The sequence below is a fragment of the Styela clava genome, chromosome 15 (assembly GCF_964204865.1).
Source record: "Styela clava chromosome 15, kaStyClav1.hap1.2, whole genome shotgun sequence".
NCBI lineage: Eukaryota > Metazoa > Chordata > Ascidiacea > Stolidobranchia > Styelidae > Styela > Styela clava.
In genome coordinates this window covers 1,565,617-1,585,102 of record NC_135264.1, presented here as the reverse complement: position 1 = coordinate 1,585,102, position 19,486 = coordinate 1,565,617, and the positions used below count along the sequence as shown (strand labels likewise).

Below are 19,486 nucleotides of genomic sequence, written 5' to 3'. Positions count from 1 at the left end.
AAGAAATGCCGTTTTAGATTGTCACCGAAACAACTTGCAGACATATTAAACAAGCATTGTGGTATTTTCCCTCCCTTATTCAGTCAAAAATCTGTTTGAATTAGTCAGCTTTCTTTTTAAACTGTTACAAAATAATTTAGTAATTACTAAATTTTTTAACATATAGGCAGCATTTTTTGTAATAATGTTTAGACTGGTTGCAAAAAAACACCCGACAGGGATTATTATATTGTTCGGCCATTACATTAATATTTAGTTATCAGGCATAGCCAACCTAGGCCAATAGATCCTTTATTCGATATTTCGTTTTCTATGAAGCTTACTTTGTTAGCAAAAAAAATAGAGACCCAGTTAAAAATTTAGACTTGCCAAGCACATTATTCAACTTCACTAGGTGTATCAGCTAGTCATAACACTAGTCAATTCAGTGACATTAGTGATGTAATAGTATGTCAAAAGCTTTTTATGGGTATTTTTTTGACGAAACAACACCAAATGCGATTTTTTCGCAAATGCGGGCCACAGACAATGAAGCAGCGGGCCACATGTGTCCCGCGGGCCTGGGTTGGACCACCCTGGTTTAGTGTATCGCGTTCGCGCAAGAAGGACCTTTATTTAAGAAAAAAATTGAAAATTTGAGTTGTATTTTTACAACACATTTTTGTTTGGCGTTATAGCACTAACAGCATTCATTTTCACATCACATTTGTGTTTGCGGGTATTTAAAGCAGTTACGGCGTTTGCTTCACGAGACCCGCAGGCGATATTCATGATCAATCAATTGAGCAACACAAGGCAAGGAATTTAGGATACAACTGGATAAAGCTCCTAATAGCAGCCCGGATGCACATTTAATATGTTATGCACGTTTTGCAAACTTTAATGACAATTGCTGTTTTACGGACAAATTGAATTGGGATGTGGTGAAATCGGTATGTTAGTCGTTGGGGGAAATCGATCTTTTTACAATAATCGAAAATTTTATTACAGCCAACAATCTTAGTTGAAAAACTTGCATCAGCATATGCACAGATGGTGCTAAAATTATGTCTGGTTTACAAAGTCTAATACAAGAGCATGCGCCAATGCCAAACTGGACATCCTGCATTATACACCGCGTGGCGTCGGTTGTCAAAGAACTGAGTTCTGTACTCTTCAGCACGGTTGATGTCGTTACCAAAATCATTAACTTCATCGTCCACTGAAATCAAGAAGCTTTGAGAAATTGTGCACGGACATAAATGCAGAACATTGTTTATTGTTCTCCTCTACATCGAGGTGACTTTGTTGGGTAAATCGTTTGTTTGTACAAACTCCCGAGCATTTTTACTGCAGGAATAAAATGTACTTGTCGACTACCTCGCACGAAACGAATTTGTACTGAACTCGTGTGATATCTTTGCAAAACTTATTAAGTTGAACCTATCTTTGCAAGGAAAGGACAAAAACGTACTTCAAGTATATTATAAAATTAGTAAATTACAGCGTTTGGTAAAAGGTTAGCCTTGTGGAAAAAGGCTATGACCAATATGTTTAACCGCTCTGAATATTTCCCTTTTGTTTTCAGCTTCTCTTAAAGAGAAGAATACGCTATTGCCTATATCAGGGTCGTCCAACCCGTGACCCGCGGAAGCATTTCGCAGGGCCCGCGCTATTTTTCGGAATTAAATAAAAAATAATTGAGTAAAAGTATTTTTCGAGTGATGTAGTTTACAAAGATGTTGTACAAACGATTTGAAACGTCTGGAGAGATCGTGAGCTATGAGCCATACATGTCCCTACCCCCGCGAGAGAATATGATTCACGTATTTTTAGCTATTTTCGCTGTCAAATTTTTATATTGACATTTTTAATATTACATAGTTATTATGAAGAAATATATCAACACGGCACATAACAAAAAGCAATTAGGCGCCCAGTTTTAAATCATACAGTGGAATTGGGGTCCTTATTTAACGGCACATGGACTTTTGGCACGGGTATAAATTCTGACTGTTTGTCGTCAAGTACGAGTGTCATTTAGTCCGACGACATCGATAAACTAAATTCCGACACAATTATCCCTCTACGCAGATATTAATTTTGTTTAACAACACAATTTCTTTATAGATATATTGACATGACCGCCTAGCCCTAGAGGGCCTAGAGTCCTAGACTGTCTCAAAATATATGATAGCAATTGTATAATAATATAAAATAGTAAAGTAAAAAAACATCCTCGACGGTTATAGGTAGGCCTTCTTTTGGTCGGTGCTGATTGATATTCTTTCATGTTGGCTTTGACTTATTGCGTCGACGATTACGATTAGCCACGAAATAAAATATTTGAAAAATGCTTTTAATTTGAACGTAGGACGGCGGCTCTAGAATGTGTGGGTGATATTCGATATTCTCTTAAACACGAATAACGATATTCGAAGGTCGCGATATTAACATTAAATTCAAATTGGACATCCCGGCTTATGAGTTTTCTAATTGAACACCGAGATTACTAGCGTTACTGTACAGTGTATCTTAATCAGTTGAAGCAAACACCAAACATTAATTTCATATTATGTGATATATCATTTTTCGATCTGAAATAATGTGTACTATGAACAACGCTCAAAGACCATTGTTTTAACCCGTCTGCTCTACACAGCACACCTAATTAAGTAATATTTACATAGTATCGGTATCGGTAATATCGGCCTTTTTGTAGTATCGGCGTATCGGTATCGGCTTTTTTAGCTGGTATCGGATCGGTATCGGTATCGGCGACAAAAGTGGTATTGGTACATCTCTAGTTGAAACCATTTATTTCTATTGATTATTTCAACCACATCCTATCACCAAATATTTCATCATATGTTAATACTTTTCTTACCTCATGAAGTCGTTTGCTTGAATTCCTTGTCCTGTTAAACGCCGTGTCTTAATGTGTCTCGTTAGGTTGTATATTGTGAAGTTTATAGAGCAGTTTCTAACACAAGAGCTGTGTGTGCATCTCTTTGCGATACGTAAGTCCGCCAAACGTCGATAACAAAAATTGTGAGGTATAAAAAAAATTAACTGGTCACAAGGCAAACACCTTACGTTCAATTGGTTGTTCAATGCTATTCATTACAATACACTATGAATCTCCATTTGGTCACATCAATATCTTGAACTTGAATATTCTTGGTATTTCATATTCACAGGACAAATTATTTAAGCTTGTGCATTCGTCAATCGGGTAGGTATGAGATTAGCATTATTTATGCATGGGGTTCTAAACCACCAATCCCTAAAGATAGTTAAAATAGGTTTTGCTATAGTTTTACCAGAGTAACTCAGATGAATATTAAACTCGTATATACAATATATCGTTTAATCAAACTATCATACATATGCCAATATCGTGGGTCTCTGTGTTGGCAATGCTACCGCTGGATTACAATACAAACAATATTGCACAAGTTTCCGATTTCTATACACTTTGGTTTCTTATATTAGATAATTCTTTCTAGTCTTATCTATTAACTAGAAGATGAATGTTCGGCATGGTACCATAACTAATGGATTATTGGTCAAATTAAATTCATATAATTCTAATTTATATAGCAAGTTATGACGATGTACAACTGTTTTAACTTGTATCCAATAAATGTGACTCTATGGGAAGCATGCGGTGCAATATCAGAATGATATTTAGTTATCTTAGGGATTAGCTGAATATGTCAGAAATCCTCAAGTGCGTCGTACAATTCAAGCATTCGATTCAGCGACGCGACTGGACTGCTCGAAGTTTGAGTATTTGTATTTTTTATTGCAGCATAATTCAGACAACCAAGAGTTCACAATTAAGTGACAAACTATCCTTCATAATTTAACTCAAGGTAAAAGAAAATATCACAGTGTTGTCCTTGGTTGTCTTGATAACCCCTTTCTCATTTTTGCAATATTGAGTTGATGGAACATTGCAGTCAAATCATGTTCCTAAATTGTAAGCTGGTTTTGACAAGCGTCTCAGGTCTGTGTCACAGTCATTTCCGATTTGTATTTATATCATGTTGTAGATCAAACATGGCATGTTGACGGAAGTGGTTGACAGCTTTTTCGCAAATTTATGTGTAGCGCATGAATACAATGCTCGCTTGGTTGATGGAGAAGCTTGTTTTTCAGATACGTCAAGAATTAGTACAGACGCAGTTCCATAGAAACCCTAGTACAAGTGTTTGAAACAGAATTCATGATGACATCGCACAATCGTCCTATAAATATAAAGTTATGAAGCACTTTTCAACTATAAAGACATTCTTTATGCGTAACTGAATGTAGCTTTTCTTCGTGGGTGTAATCTTCAGCACTTCTCGTCTGTATTTCTAAAAATCATGATTGCAGAGATATCTTACGTTAACCAAATGTCTAATATTCAGCTACCTATATCGCAAAACTCCGTACTATAGTCTGAATATGCAACAAATATATATAGATACAATTGCCAAAACTCAATGTTTGCCATTATACCATTTTGAAGTGTTGGCATTTGATTCGCTATATGCATGAACATGCCCGAATATAGTTGCGAGATGTAATGGTAAAAATATTAAATTGTTTTAATTCGAATTCCACCACTAACAACAGTAACTTGTTTTCACAAACTCATACAACGATAATTATTGCCACTTGGCAAAACACGGTAATTCAGACTCATCCCAAACATGTACCTAACACAAATGAAATGATGTATAATAATATACTCACATTTATCCATATTCAGCCATTTAAAAGTCCCAAGCATAATATACAGTAATATTGCAGGATAAGAACTAGATGCTGACAATATGTTATTCACGGGTTCATCCTCGCGGCAGAGATATCAACAAATGCAAGTGCTATGTTGTTTACATTTTCTATTGCCCAATCAATACCGATAAGCCAGATTTCAATGACTAATTTAAACCTAATTACTTCGTTTTGCTTTGTTTATTTTGTTATTAACCAGCACGAACTCCAAGGCAGATAAGCAATATTATAGATGTGATCTGCAAATGGACCAAAGTCAATTATGCTCGTCGATATTAAGACTATTTCATGTACATAATATAATATCAGGAACACAATGCGAAGCAAAAGTTCACACTCTTTACAGTCACATACATAAGAGTAGTTATAAAAGATGCAAGATATTATTTATTATTTAAAGGCACATGTTCAATTTCAAATTTGAAGAAGACGAGGGAAAAATGAGTATGTGAGTTTGAGATGATGATTTTAGTTTTGATTCGCCCTTTTTCTATGTAACCTATTTTAAGAGCGAATGTTTTGTACCTTTAATATTCTTGATTTTTCTCAAAAGCAAGAATGATTGGCGCTAAGTGGTCACACTAAGGATTTTTGCACTATAGCAGAGAATATTTATATCTGGTGTGACGATGTTATACTTGTTTATAGAATTCTTTAGAATGTCCCCTTTGAAATTTTAGATTGGTAAACGTAATATATGTGTCATTTCTATTAAAATTCTATTAAAACAGTTACGATATTTCTGGGTTTTTGTTACAGAATATTAGACAACGAAGTATTTATAAATCAGATTAGCTCATTATATTTGTTTTAGTTATGACATTTGGTGAGTTGAAACTTCGTCTTTAAATCGTATTTTGGTATGAATGATTTAAAAAATAAGTTATTCAAACATGTTTCCATGTAAATGTACCATGTACAATTCTAACATGACATGACTTTTAGCAACCAAGGAGATTTACATCCTTCCATTTTTTGGACTTCGCAGAAACCTTAAACAAGATTCATTCATTTCAACTTTCAACAAGTCACACAGCATTCTTATTTTTAAATTATTTTCAGTGTAAAGACAGTGCCACTAATGCAAACAAGGTTGAGTTGGAATAGGATTTACGTTTCGCGAGATAAAAGTATTATTGTTTCGCTCTTATCAGCGGTAAGCCGATGAAATTGAAAATAATTAAAAGATAGAATTCGCAACAAAAAGACTAATCTTTTTAATACCAGGCAATATTCGGATTTTCGACAAAAGTGTTGGAATTCGCCCAGGTAATATACTCAATTGCAAATTGAAACGATATCATGCGCGCAAAAACTAAAACAAAAAAGTATCACAATTTTTTTAGGAGCTAAGCGACAGATAATAAAAGCTGGCCTAATTCTATTTCTGATACTCGAAATCGCCAAAATTTCGCGTTAAATTTATTTTCCAACGGCAGTGATACCATAGCACTGAAAATGAAAAACGTTAAATTTGCACAATGCGCTGTATTGTACATTGTCGGTTTCATGCGACTCCAATCAAATTATTTTCATGATCGAATTTATTACGGATTATGATGAAATGAAATATATTCATTGCAATATATATATGTTCAATCACTCTTTTATTTCATCGAAATTGTAATAATCACTATTGTACCTGGGATAAAGGCGTTTATATTTTTGACTGCTGTTTTCGTTTTTACGATGCAGCACGTTTCTGTCTACACGTTTCCCGTTATTCCTATACATGCGAAAGTTGTCATGTCCGCCTTGCGGAAATCTGTGGATGCCTTACATTGAATGCGCTTCACATTTCGCGAGTTAAAATATGTATATATATGTGTAGATTCTCAACACTGGACAGATTCAACAAATGGCCGCGGCAATGGATTATAACATGAAAAGACAGATTGTAAAATGAAAAGACTTATTGCTGGTCGGACCTTCAATACACCGTCTGTAAATCATAAGCTTTTTCACACAACGAAATGTTTTATACTCTGTAAACGGCGTAATATTTGGTAACCAGGCGCTACGCCGGAAGAAAAATTCTCTCGGACCAACATCAAAACACTGCGATGACCAACATCAGCTCAAGGACTGACGGGTAAAAACCAATAGTCTAAAATAAATGCATGCTCTTCTCACCCTAACGTTTGTAAGATCTTTCAAACTCGATTTTGTGTGTCATGACTTAAAAGTGATAACGTTACTTACTTCAGGTATGCTAAGTTCCTTATTCAAATTCATAATTGTAACGGATTCGATAGTAATTCCTATAAGTGCTAATTATCTAATTTTTAATCTTCAAAGCAAGAAATTATATAAAAAATCAGAAAAATATTTTGGTATTCTATTTTATAGCTTTTTAATTTGATAGCCCTTTATACTACCATTGATCATTTCGAAAACAGCAGCATTACAATTAAAATAGGGCAAATCAAATATTATCATGCATGTTAAATCGCATCTTCTTTGCTTCAAGATAGGTTGATGATAGTACTAAATCATATACGAAATCCTCTGTCGCATTGCACTTTCGTTATATCAAGTGTAATTGTTGTACACTCCTTCAAAATGTGAAATGTAAACAAAAACATCTTGATTAATTTCTCGTTAATTAGTGAACACTTTATATACACTTTATTTCGACTATGACGCAGTTTGTGTTTTGATGTGAATTGTGCTGCTTGATTATTATTATTTGTTTCAGATTCTATGGCTGTTGCTTGAAAATATTTTGTAATATTAGTTATACGGTGTTTTGATTGTTTCTAGCTAAACATGTAGTAAACATGCAAATGGCATCTAGTCATACAGAAAATAGCCAAAAACAACGTCGAATAGATTATTCAGGTTTGTTTCACGCCATGGTTTATTGCTTTGAAATATTATGTGATGACTGAGATGGTAGGCAGACCAAGTTACGTTAGTGACAAGAATGGCGTTGCAAACTTCCTTGCAATGAAGAGACTAGCAGGTAAAAACATTAGCTATTTTGATTCTGGCTACAACCATAACGTGCAAAATCAAGAATGATATAAACATTTGATTGACATTTGTAATTTCATGATATAATAATGATTTTGTACTCGAGCTAACTATTCTATTTAATATACGTTTTTCATAACTGTGTTATTTTTATCACTTGATAATATTTTTGTTGGAAAAAATTAAGAAGGGAAGTTATTCAATGGTATACTTGATTTGATCAAAATTCAATAATATAGAATAAATTAATGTTTATCATATAATTTTAAAGATATATTTTTCAAAATATAAAAATTTTGAAAATAATTTCATTTCATTGTTTAATTTTGTCAACGTCGGGATAAATACTATTTTATACACTTTTATTTGTATGTTTTTTCTTAGGTAATCTATGTGTTGCCATTGCATATTTGTTGCACTTGACCACCTGCTTGTTCACTTTCCCTACATCGAATTCATTCTAATTACAAACAGATAACTTTTCAAATGGTAAAGCAAACAAGGATGGGATTTTTAGTCGATGAATCATATATGGGCAGTTATGGAAAAACAAGCCTGCAAGTGATTGGAGCGATAAAACTCCGGTTTTCAATTTTTTTTGGCAATGCTCTGATGAAACTTAAGAATGTTTTTATCGCAACGAGTTTGAACTGGTTTTACTGAACTTTAATTTGTTCTTTACATATTCACGTGCAAATTGTCTTGTCATCTAAAAAACTTTGGAGTGCTATTTCGATACGGTTCGTACTTTGAAATATGCATTAAAAAAAGTTTCTTATTTCCATTTGAATTTCGATTAATTTTGGAATGATGTTTATTTAGCTTACTCTACGAATCATTTTTCTGCACATTTAAGGATGCCAAGATTCTTTGAGTAGGCCTACTAAATTGTTGAAATAAATTTTTTAATTTCAATCGATAATTCATACATTACCGCTTTCTCCTGAATGTTATGGAATATGCATTGAGTATTTAATGCTCTGAGTGTTCTTTTAATGGTTCCAGTGCAAATGTAACAGAGAACTTGATTTGGGTTTTCGAATAGCGTGACATCAGTAACACGTCTCTAGGACATATGAAAAAGACACAATCTTGATAAATATATTTATCCTGACACAGTTCCAATTCTGAAGTCAAAGAAAGTACTAGATGAATCATCTAAAATCGAAATTGGAGATGGTTGGACTAACCATCTTCATATATTTTAGTTGAAATGTGTGTGTATCAAGAATGCCATTATAGATCGAAACGCGTCAATAAAAATGAATCTCTTTACCGTGCTTGTCGATATTTCCCCCGTGACTGCATACACTTGTGCAAATTGAGAATACGCCAATGCATTGAATACAAGAGAGCAATGCTCAAATATATGAAAACGCAGACCAATTCCCCAAAACTCATATATATGTAGGCTTACCATACGTCCCGGTTTAGCCGGGACAGTCCTGGATTTGACAAGCTGTCCCGGCGTCCCGGCCGGTTGACTCAAATGTCCCGGTTTGTCAGCACGGTTTTCATGGGTAAAAAATTCAAATTCATTAATATTACAAATTTTTTTTAACGGTGACAGCCCATTTACCACTGTTTTGCGACACACTTTGCTAGTTCAGAGAGAGAAATCGTTCTATTGTTATGTCACAATTGGTATATGTTTTAATGCGTTTTCTGGCGTTAACTGCAATGTCGTTAAGTTGTCGAAATGCCAAAAAGAAAATACAAATTTTCTGATGAGTTGAAGAAAGATTTACTTTATTTGAAGCAAACTGAAGGAGGAAAGGTACACTGTACGCATTGCAGATCTGTTTTTCTATTAGTCATGGCGGACGTTCAGATGTCAACGATCATATCCAAAGCAGGAAGCACAAAACAATAACATTGAAGCATCGACTCGACTGACCAATTTTGCGATAACAAATTCGGATGATTCTGTGTCGCTGGCAGCCGACATTTACCTATCACACTGCTATTCATGACCAAAGTTTCGACTGCACCTCTAAATTAATTTCAAATTTTTTTGAGGCTAAATTTGCATTAACTTGTAAATATACACAGTTAGAATTTCTGATGTCCGCTGTTTGATAAGCGGATTCGCTGATTTTGCACGTTTAGCCAGAAATAAATGAGAGTTGGTGCATTGCTCCGTTGTTCTCCTCTGAATTTAATGATGATTTACTTCAAGCTCGAATGGCAACAAAACGCAGAAAAGTTGATGCTAAGTGCAAAGGGTTCAATAGCGCTGAAAATATTCAAACGGAATTTTTTGAGATGCGACGAGGAAATAAATCTATATTCTATTCGAGAGATGTATCACTGCTTGATTTTTAATATAAAAACTATCATCCGTTCAGTTTCAACTTTCTAAAAATATCTGCGGCCCGCCAATGACTCGCAACCCTTAATTTCGGCCCGCGGGCGACAAAAGGTTGCCGACCCCTGCCGTAGATGTTGCATTGTGTTGTTGTTTTCCAAACTATTTTTGGTATTTTGTGATTTTTTTGTGCGAGTCTGTCAAAACATTGAATTTTATACTAAGACGCAGGTTTTTTTTCGATTCATTTATTCCAATACTTTGTTACCATATCAATTAATGTTGCTTGCCAGTCGGGGTAAAAATGTTGGGAACCACTGAATCAAACAGTAACGTTCAATAACATTACACCAACGCCTCCAAACTTACAGTCGATACACAGGCACAGTGTTCTTATTAACATAATTAAATAGAATATACTACTTTCCAAAATGGGTTTAGTTTTCGCGTTTGTGATTGCGAGTATCTGTAGACTTTGTACCACTAGTTTCGACTGTAGTACGTGAAGAATAAACATGTGAATCTTACAAGCAAGAATTAGAGAGAAACATCAAGTCAGGATCGAACACAGTTAATGGTCTCCCCCGTAGATCTAAGTAAAATAACGATCCAAAAAGAATGTGAAGCCGTGGAAGTGGACGACGCCCGCTCATCTTCAAACGTTATATGAAGTTATTCTTATCATCATCAGTAGAAAAAGCCTTCAGTGCATTTGGGCTGTTCGTCACAAAACTTCGATCTCGTTTGCAAAAGTACGTAATTGATGCTTTATGTGACACAGGAAATACGGAACAATTGCGCTGAATAATATTGCTATCTGTATTTGTCGGTTTTGAATTAGTTTGCATATTTATATACATGTATTTCTACTGAATTCAGCTTTACGTGCGTAACTTAGTTAATATGTATGTACGCGGTGTCAATGAGGCAAAGCAAAAGATGCTTTTAAATTTTAAAGTTACATAGTAAAATAGTTTTGACTAAATACGGTACTGTGCTTTAAAGACACTTACGTACATAGCCCCAGCATCCGTTAGTTAGGTTAGTAAAACTAGAATTGAATAGGGATAAAAGAACGTAGAATCCATCGCTTCCAAGACCAAAAATCGTGGGCCGACTCGAGACATAGTATTTCTGAATTTCGTCCCGTCCCCACTGGGGCTCCCCAGTACAAATTGCTTTGAAACTTTACCGAAAAATCTTTTCACTGTTTCCACAGAGTTTCTAAGCCAATCCCATATTCGGGGGATTACATTTTTCTATCGGCTTCCCAAGTCACTACCATTGTTATCTAATGTCGTTAATTTGAGTCGATAAAATTTTGTTTTTGAAATCGTATACACAAAAATAAACATTCTGCGGCTTTTTCGATTTATGTACATTCGAAAGGGTACTGCGATTCCAAGACAAGTTGTGAGAAATGATCAAGTGATATGTCATAAACATTGTAACCACAGCATGGTGTCATATTATAGCAATGTTAGAGGAAAATTTATAAAGCCTTTTGTTATTTCAAAATTGCTTCCTGAGAAGTAACGTGGTATTTTCCTCATCCTTTCCAGCGTTTGGTTTTGTGAGTAACAGTAACAGTAAATCATATATATGCCAAAATTTGGTCCAGATAGCCTTGTTTAAGCAATTCAAAACTAGCACACAAATAATAAATCCAATTCTTGTCATCAATTAAGTAGCAGTTAACTACTTCCAGCCAATGTTACGTAAATTGATGAATAATAAATTATACGTTTGGAAATCCTACTGCTATTTCTATTTGTAAACGTAGGCGAATGAAAATATCACTCAAAAGAGCTACAAAAAGCTATAGATAATGAAATATTTAAAGTATTCTCAAAAAGCTTTAGTTCTTTCAAATAGTAACATATATTTTGGCAGATAGGTGCGAAGAAATATGTGTGTATCAGGAATATAAAAGCCGCATTCGAGATTTATTCTTCGGTGGCATGCAGTTTGGAACGAACGAAACGAAAGAATACATTCACTATGGGTTCAGTTTATTGCTTAGGACCTGGGGATCACGGACCATAAATTAGTTTCCCAAATTCTGAAAGTGTTTTAAATTTACGCTCACAAAGCTTATTCAATATTTATTTTGAATCAATCAAAATAGTGTCATTTGCATCTTCGTGGATCTGGCAATCCGTGCATTTTGCTCTATAGACATTATACCGAAAAAACAAGAACAAAGACTTAATAACAGCGATAAATTTTAGCTGTGGTTGGCAGTATTGGAAGTTTATTTCTTATTCTCATTCACCCTGAAAAAAGATACTCATCTCAATAAAACAAAATAAATAGTTCAAATCTTTGTTTTATAAGACTTTTTGTTGATTTTTTAATTCGTCGGAGGCAGGAAATATTTCTACATAGAATCAGTGAAACACTAACCGAACTTCGCGCTTTAAAAATTGCTGAACTATTTGGCGACCAGGAACACAAAAAAGTTGAAAGTATACTCATGGGATATAACATGTTCAGGAGTAGATGAGATTTCAGAAAATGTTCGAGGAGGTCATTGGAGAATTGTGTTCTTTCGCTTGTGAGTTCAATATGAAGCTTGATGGTTATCAGTGCAGTCAGCTCCCTATGAGTTTTTTTTTAATTTTGTTTTTAATTTTTCTGGAAACTTAAAAAAATAGCGATGTAAATTTGTTGGTGAATGATGCTGGATGCTAGATTCGTTCGGGAAATATGGATATCTGACTATGCCGTAAAACATCCGAGTTTGCCGTTTTCTTCAAAAACTTTGCTTATATTGTAATTGTTTCGTAAACAATACGTAACCGTACAAACTGTAAGTTTATGTAAAAGTAATTGGCTTTGGTAATATCAGAGCTATTGATCCCGTTCCCATTCAGTCAGACAAAATTACTCCACTAAACAAGGGATTAATAAGCACATTACTCACTTTTTTCTCGTTATAACCAACTACTTAGAAATTTACTCCTTCGAGTCCGTTATTTGTCTTTGCTTGAAGAAATTTATCAAATTTACTTATTTTTGCATCACGTGAAAATTTTAAGGTATGCCACAAAATGGTATTTTGAATTGAAATTAATTTATTGAAATTTCAGTTATTATGACGTCATAACCCCCAATGATGGATAAATTTCACCCTAGCAAGAAAAAAATGTCAATAATTTAATAAATTTCAACATGCAGCATGGCAGGAAACTTTCACATCTTCAGCTAGATAGACATAAGATATAAAGTATCTTTTTGATCAAATTTTTAATTCCTAAGAGAGCAATGCGCCAATGTATGAAAAACGAAAATAAAAAGAACGAATGTCAAGTCTCTTACAGTATCGAGACCGGAAATGTGTACATTTGGTATATGAATATATATATATATAGTTTGCCGACCACTGGTTTCAGAGAAGTTTCATTGACTTTTACACCTTAGATTCCAGTACATTTCATCGAAAACACATACCGTCATAAATGTTTTACCCTTGGTGCGACCAAGGGTCGTACATCATTATGATAGCGCTTTTAGGTGCTTTCTGCTTGATATCTTAAGTTGTCGTGATTTAAGGGGTTTAAGCTGAGTATTTGTGTGAACAAACAGCATATTCATAATCTAATAACGACACGTAACTTCATTTTACAGAGAAGTCACAGGCAAGAGATAAGCATATATCTCCACCATCAGGTCATCTGAAACTGATAAATGGCTGACTAACCTCAACTAATCCAACTTTTATTCGCATATCATAGTTTGATAAACAAACGGCTTGAAATACCGACGTTTTTAGATCATCATATTATCTATCCGAAGTTGTAATTTGTACTTCATCAGTTTCCCCGATAGGACAATTGCTATGTCCAACATGTTGCAACATCATTTTTAACTGTTCACAAAATTAGCTGTTTATGTAATATTGGCTGAGCTTACAAACATTCATCTAAATTGACGTAATTTAAGCGAAAAGATGTAAAATTGCATTATCAAATGGCGCCTGCATTCATTTTTTTTTATTCACAGCAAAATCAAAATCTCATCTTATACGTAAACCTAATATCAACAAAATTTGTGCCATTTGAGCGGCATCGAATATTACACTGTTGAAATTTATCTATCTGAAATTAGTAAAATTCGTTTAATTAGGTAATAATCATTAACAAATTTCCTCACCAGTTCAGTGCATTATCGCCATTATCCTATATTTGTTTACGTCTGAGCGCTAACGGGATCGGCTTGCCTTACATGTTGTAGTTGTAATATTTTAACATGGCTATGAGATACATATAATGTTTAATATTAATGTTGTGACAGAGCTTAAATTAAGAAAGGTATGGAGGTTGTTAGTTTTCAAAAATGATTGCAAGTACAATATTTTAGCGTAACGTATGTCAAAACAAACGTGTTTTGTTACGATTGCAAGTGTATGTACTACACTGTTCCACTAGATACTAGAACAATGTTGAAATCAAGATGGAATATCATTGATTGTATGTAATATTATTTTGGTCCTTCAAAATATTGTACGAGAAGATTTATATCATGATGATTATTGCTTTTGATGATTGATAATTAATTAATTTCGTTGTGTTTGTTATGCATTTCAGCATAAATTGTGATTTCGTCATTATCGGTTATCACACAACAGAGATTTTTGGGTCAAACTCAAACCATATGTATTAATTCTGTCATCGCTCGAATACAGGAATGGTAGCTTTCCAGATGAAGCGACAGTGCCGAGATACTCAAAAAAACTCAAACGGTGGGGCGCGTCTCATACGCGCGGCGTAGGCAATTTTTAAGAAGACGTGGAGCTTTAAAAATAAAAATTTGTGCTAGATTTGATCTTGCCTGCGTCACGCATGCTTAAGTTAAATATCGTCATCTCATAATAGGATTTGTGATCCTACAATGCAAATGCGAACTTGAGTGTAAATATATATTTCTACATAGTAGTTTAGTAAACTAAATTCCTGAAAAATTCATATTTCTTTTTCTTGAAAAAATTCCAGGTGTAATTCAAAAAAGATTTTATTTCTGTTCTTTATGGATAATCTAAATTAAAGTACCTTTTAAGTTTTAAACAAAAATTTCTGATTTTATTCTTTGGGATTTCCATGTAAATATGAGTTTTTTGTTTTTTTCTTTAAAAGTAATTTGCTTTTCACAATAATTTCGTTTGAACAATTGTTTCAAATTTTTTTATTTTTCTTCCAAGAAACTTTTTTCCCCTGTTTCAAATATTAAAATTTCCATCATTTTGGTGTTCAAATATCCAACTTTTTGTATCAGTTTCAGTAGATGTGAATGTGGTTATCGCAGTAACAATAACGACCATATCACTTTCTAATTGATCTCCAATTGTCCACAATTTTAGTCCGATTTTCTGATAATCTGTTTTCACTGATGGAAAAAAGTTTTGAATTTTACATTGTTTGTGATTTTTAAACGTTCAAATTATCGTATCATTTATTTTATTCATTTTTTCATTGATTTTCCATAGCAAATTAAAATAAAAATACGTATTATAAAGTTGATTTTAAAATCAGATAGAAAAAAGCTGCATGTCCCCATCTAACTGATTTCAAGTAATTAGAGTACGAAAATAATAGTAGAAACTTTCAGTAACTATTGTACAGTAAACAGTTTTTAGGTGTATACATAGTTCACAATAACATTTATTGTTAATACAACATAACCAAGAAACAATACGATTTTGTTGTGTATGGTAATTTTGATTTTTATATCTATTTTCAGTTTCTATTTGTTAACGTTCAAAGGCATAGAATATTGTTTACAACTTTTAATTTATTTAATACCAATTACCTTCTTTTCATTCTTCAACTACTGGTTCAATTCTCCGTAACAGTGTCAAAGTGTCAACACTGTCAAACATAAATTTCCTTAGAACGTTAATATATTTCTGTGACACAGGGACAAGATGATGTCACTACGAGTTATAAACATGGGCAAGTACGTCAATGACATCTCAAGCGCATAACGAAATTCTAGGTAATTAATTACTAGTGTCGTTGTAGGTATTCTTAACAATGTAAATTTCCTGCGAGTTTTCATGTAGGTGGAAATGATAATATTTTCATATTATTATTTGACAAGTGTTAGTAGTTTCGAATGTAAAATAGCCTATTTCAGGTATAAATATGGTCATTCGTGATTTTTTTAAACTCTTCGCAGTGAGAGTAGAACTAGAACAATGTTGTTAAGTTTACCGTAGGTCTTATTACTTTACCCTCATTTTGTATGAAGCTGCTTCTGGTATTTTTAAAACGATTTTCACTGTTTCACTCAAAGAAAGTTTGCAACGTGAGTCTCGTCAATAACTTAATTTGGTCTGTCTCCCATCTCAGTCATCACAGAACAGTTCAAACATAATGGTGATCGTTTGTTTGTATTCCTAAAAAATATACACCATAGTATTTAAAACATACCTGGGGCAACACACGTGGAACAAGACTGAATGATCTATCCAACGTGGTTTTTGGTCACTTTCTCTGTGACTAGATGACATTTGCCGGAAAACTATGATCTAAACTTGGTGGCATGCACTCTATTACATGTTTAGCACAGAAACAAACCAATCACCCCATAACTAATATTACAAATTATTTTGGAGCAACAGTCATAGAATCTGAAGCAGTAATCATTACGCAGCCTAATTCACATAAAGAGATAAACTGCTGAGAAGTTGGTGCTCCCGAAGTATGCGAACCAAGATGGCGGACATCGGAACGTAACATGGGTAACAGGTTAGGGTTAGGCGATAATTTCATTTCAATTTTCCTTATTTTAGTCCTATTGTCAGTTCGAAGACTAGCCAAGAGCCTCCCGTAGTATTCATAACTAAAATTATGGCCTAACCCTAACCTATACACATATTACATTCCGATGTCCGCCATCTTGGTTCGCATACTTCGGGAGCCCCGAGAAGTTTGTACAATTGTAAGACGTTTACTTTGCAATCGAGCGTGTGGCATTGCGTCATAGTCGAAAAAGAGTGTATATAAGACTGTTCACTAATTAATGAGAAATTATTCAAGATGTTTTTGTTTACATTTCAATTGTTTTGAATGAGTGTACTACAATTAAAATTGATATAACAAAAGTGCAATGCTACGGTAGATTTTGCATAAGATTCAGAATTAGCGTCAACATATCTTGAAGCAAAGAATATGCAGCAGATAAATGATAATATTTGAATTGTCCTATTTTTATCGTAATGCTGCTGTTTTCAAGATGATCAATGGTATGGAACGCTTTTAAATTAAGAGGCTATAAAATAGAATAACAAACTACCTTTCTGATTTTTTATATAATTTTTTGCATCGAAGATGAAATATCAGATTATTAGCACTTATAGAGAGGTACTATCGAATCCATTACAATGATGAATTTGAATAAGGCACTCGGTATACCTGTGTTTACATTCGAAAACGTTATGACTTTTGAGTCATGACAAGTGAAATTGGCAACTAAATTTAACGCGAAATTTTGGCGATTTATAGTATCAAAAATAGCATTAGGACAGCATTTATTATCTGTCACTTAGCTCGTAAAAAAAATATGATACTTTTTTGTTTCATTTTTTGCGTGTATAATATCGTTTCAATCTGTAATTGAGTGTGATACCTGTGCGAATTTCAACATTTTTGTCGAAAATTCGAATATTGACATGGTAGTTACAGTATTATTACATTTATTGCAAATTATATGTTTTAATCATCTTTAATTTCATCGACTTACCGCTGATAATAACGCAACAATGATGCTTTTATCTCCCAAAACGTACAACCCTGGGACAAATATGTAAATCCTATCCCAACTCATCCTTGTTTGCATTAGTGGCACTGTCTTACACTAGAAAAAAAACTAAAAACAAGAATTCTGAGTAGCTTGTTGGAAAGTTTTTCCCAAAACGTCGAGAGTGTACCCAAAGAAGAAAAGTTTTTCCGAAAACGTCGAGAGTTTCGACAAAGCTTGAAGAAAGGAAGAGTCTTGTTTAAGGTTTCTGCAAAACCCCAAAAATGGGCAAATGTGGAAATATGCAAGTTACTCTGAAAAAAATATATCCACGACTTTCCATTGCAATTTCAATTCGTGATTTTTTTGTCGTTACATTGATATTCAATCGGCCTATGATTTCACGTTAATGCTTTTTTTCCTTTAAAAATGTTAGTGAATAACCATGTATTATTTAAAGATTCGACTAAAGTTTGAATGACACTCTGTTGTAGTATTTTTTTTAAAAACAGTAGCATAATATCTGTCAAAAATACGTTCCATTGTTATTCAGGATTTCATCTCTTTGTCAGCGGATGGTCCTCTGAAACGTTTGTCATGTTTTATAAATACATTTTTCCTCCCGTTCCAACGTACTAGAACTTTATCTCCCTCTTCCAACGAAACAAGACAGAAAATCTGAATCCAAACCAGACATGAGTTATCAAGCGCAAAAGTCGCGCAGTTGTAAACACACCTGCACATACTACTCGCAGAATTAAACGACGTTTCGCTGTAATTTTGGATTTCAAGTGTTAACAATTTCCAAGCTACCAACTTCTTTATTAAATCAGCCAACTGTTTACAGTTTTCCCGACGCATAAGATGACATAATTTCTCATTTTGGTAAATCACACGAACAGTTGAATTTTTTTCAGTACACGCATATAATGGGATGTAACCTCGCTAAAACGTGGCGAACCGTCAAAAACCATCAATAAAATAACTGCATAGGCCCCCGAGGAAACGTTTATTCGACAATTGTCGAACTTTTCAGTTTGAGAGCCCCGAGAACATTGGCGTTTATTTATGTATCCAGCACGAGCTTGTGACCAACATTTTACAAGCAAACGAAGTCATAATTTGCGCATAACCTTGAAAACTGTAAAACATCATCCCATAGTTGAGATCGTTCAATAAATTGAAATTTTACTTATACATTTGCTTTTTGACTTGCATGTAGCTATATTTTATATCAGTATTGGAAACCCATACTATCACAAAATATGGGAGCGATATGGGAGGCATCGTCATTCGAATACCAATACGAGATAAAGTATACGGTATTATTGTACAGCTTATTAAAGTTGCAAAATTGATGTAAAAAATGCGACGTGACTGACTTCCAGCAAATCAAAGTTTTGCAAAGTAATTTAGTTTATGCCCTACTGGTGACTTGGCTTCCACTCAGACTCTACGGTTGGTAACGTGAAAAATCACTGCAATATATTTGAAAAATGGTGAACTATTTAGATTCATATTTATAATAAGAAACTCATTAGTGGCAGAAAAAAGGTCACACACAAAAACAGAAAATACCTAAACTTCAGATGTGGTTCAAACTGACAGCACTGAACAAGCAATCCCAAAATGTAGGTGGAAAAACACGATACGATTTTCTTATTTCGATGGTACAACAAGGTGTTACACCCTTTT

The 19,486-nt window shown here is 33.9% G+C and overlaps 1 protein-coding gene and 1 long non-coding RNA gene across 3 annotated transcripts in view; both read right to left on the bottom strand.

Moving 5' to 3' along the window:
- LOC120335504 (uncharacterized) overlaps positions 1-19,486 on the bottom strand; it is a 135,632-nt gene that overhangs the window by 101,297 nt on the left and 14,849 nt on the right. The window lies entirely within an intron of this gene.
- LOC144411785 (uncharacterized) lies at positions 3,709-4,844 on the bottom strand. Its single transcript, XR_013468897.1, has 2 exons — positions 4,726-4,844; positions 3,709-4,343 (listed from the first exon to the last, which is right to left on the bottom strand). It is a non-coding gene; the product is annotated as an uncharacterized LOC144411785 (long non-coding RNA).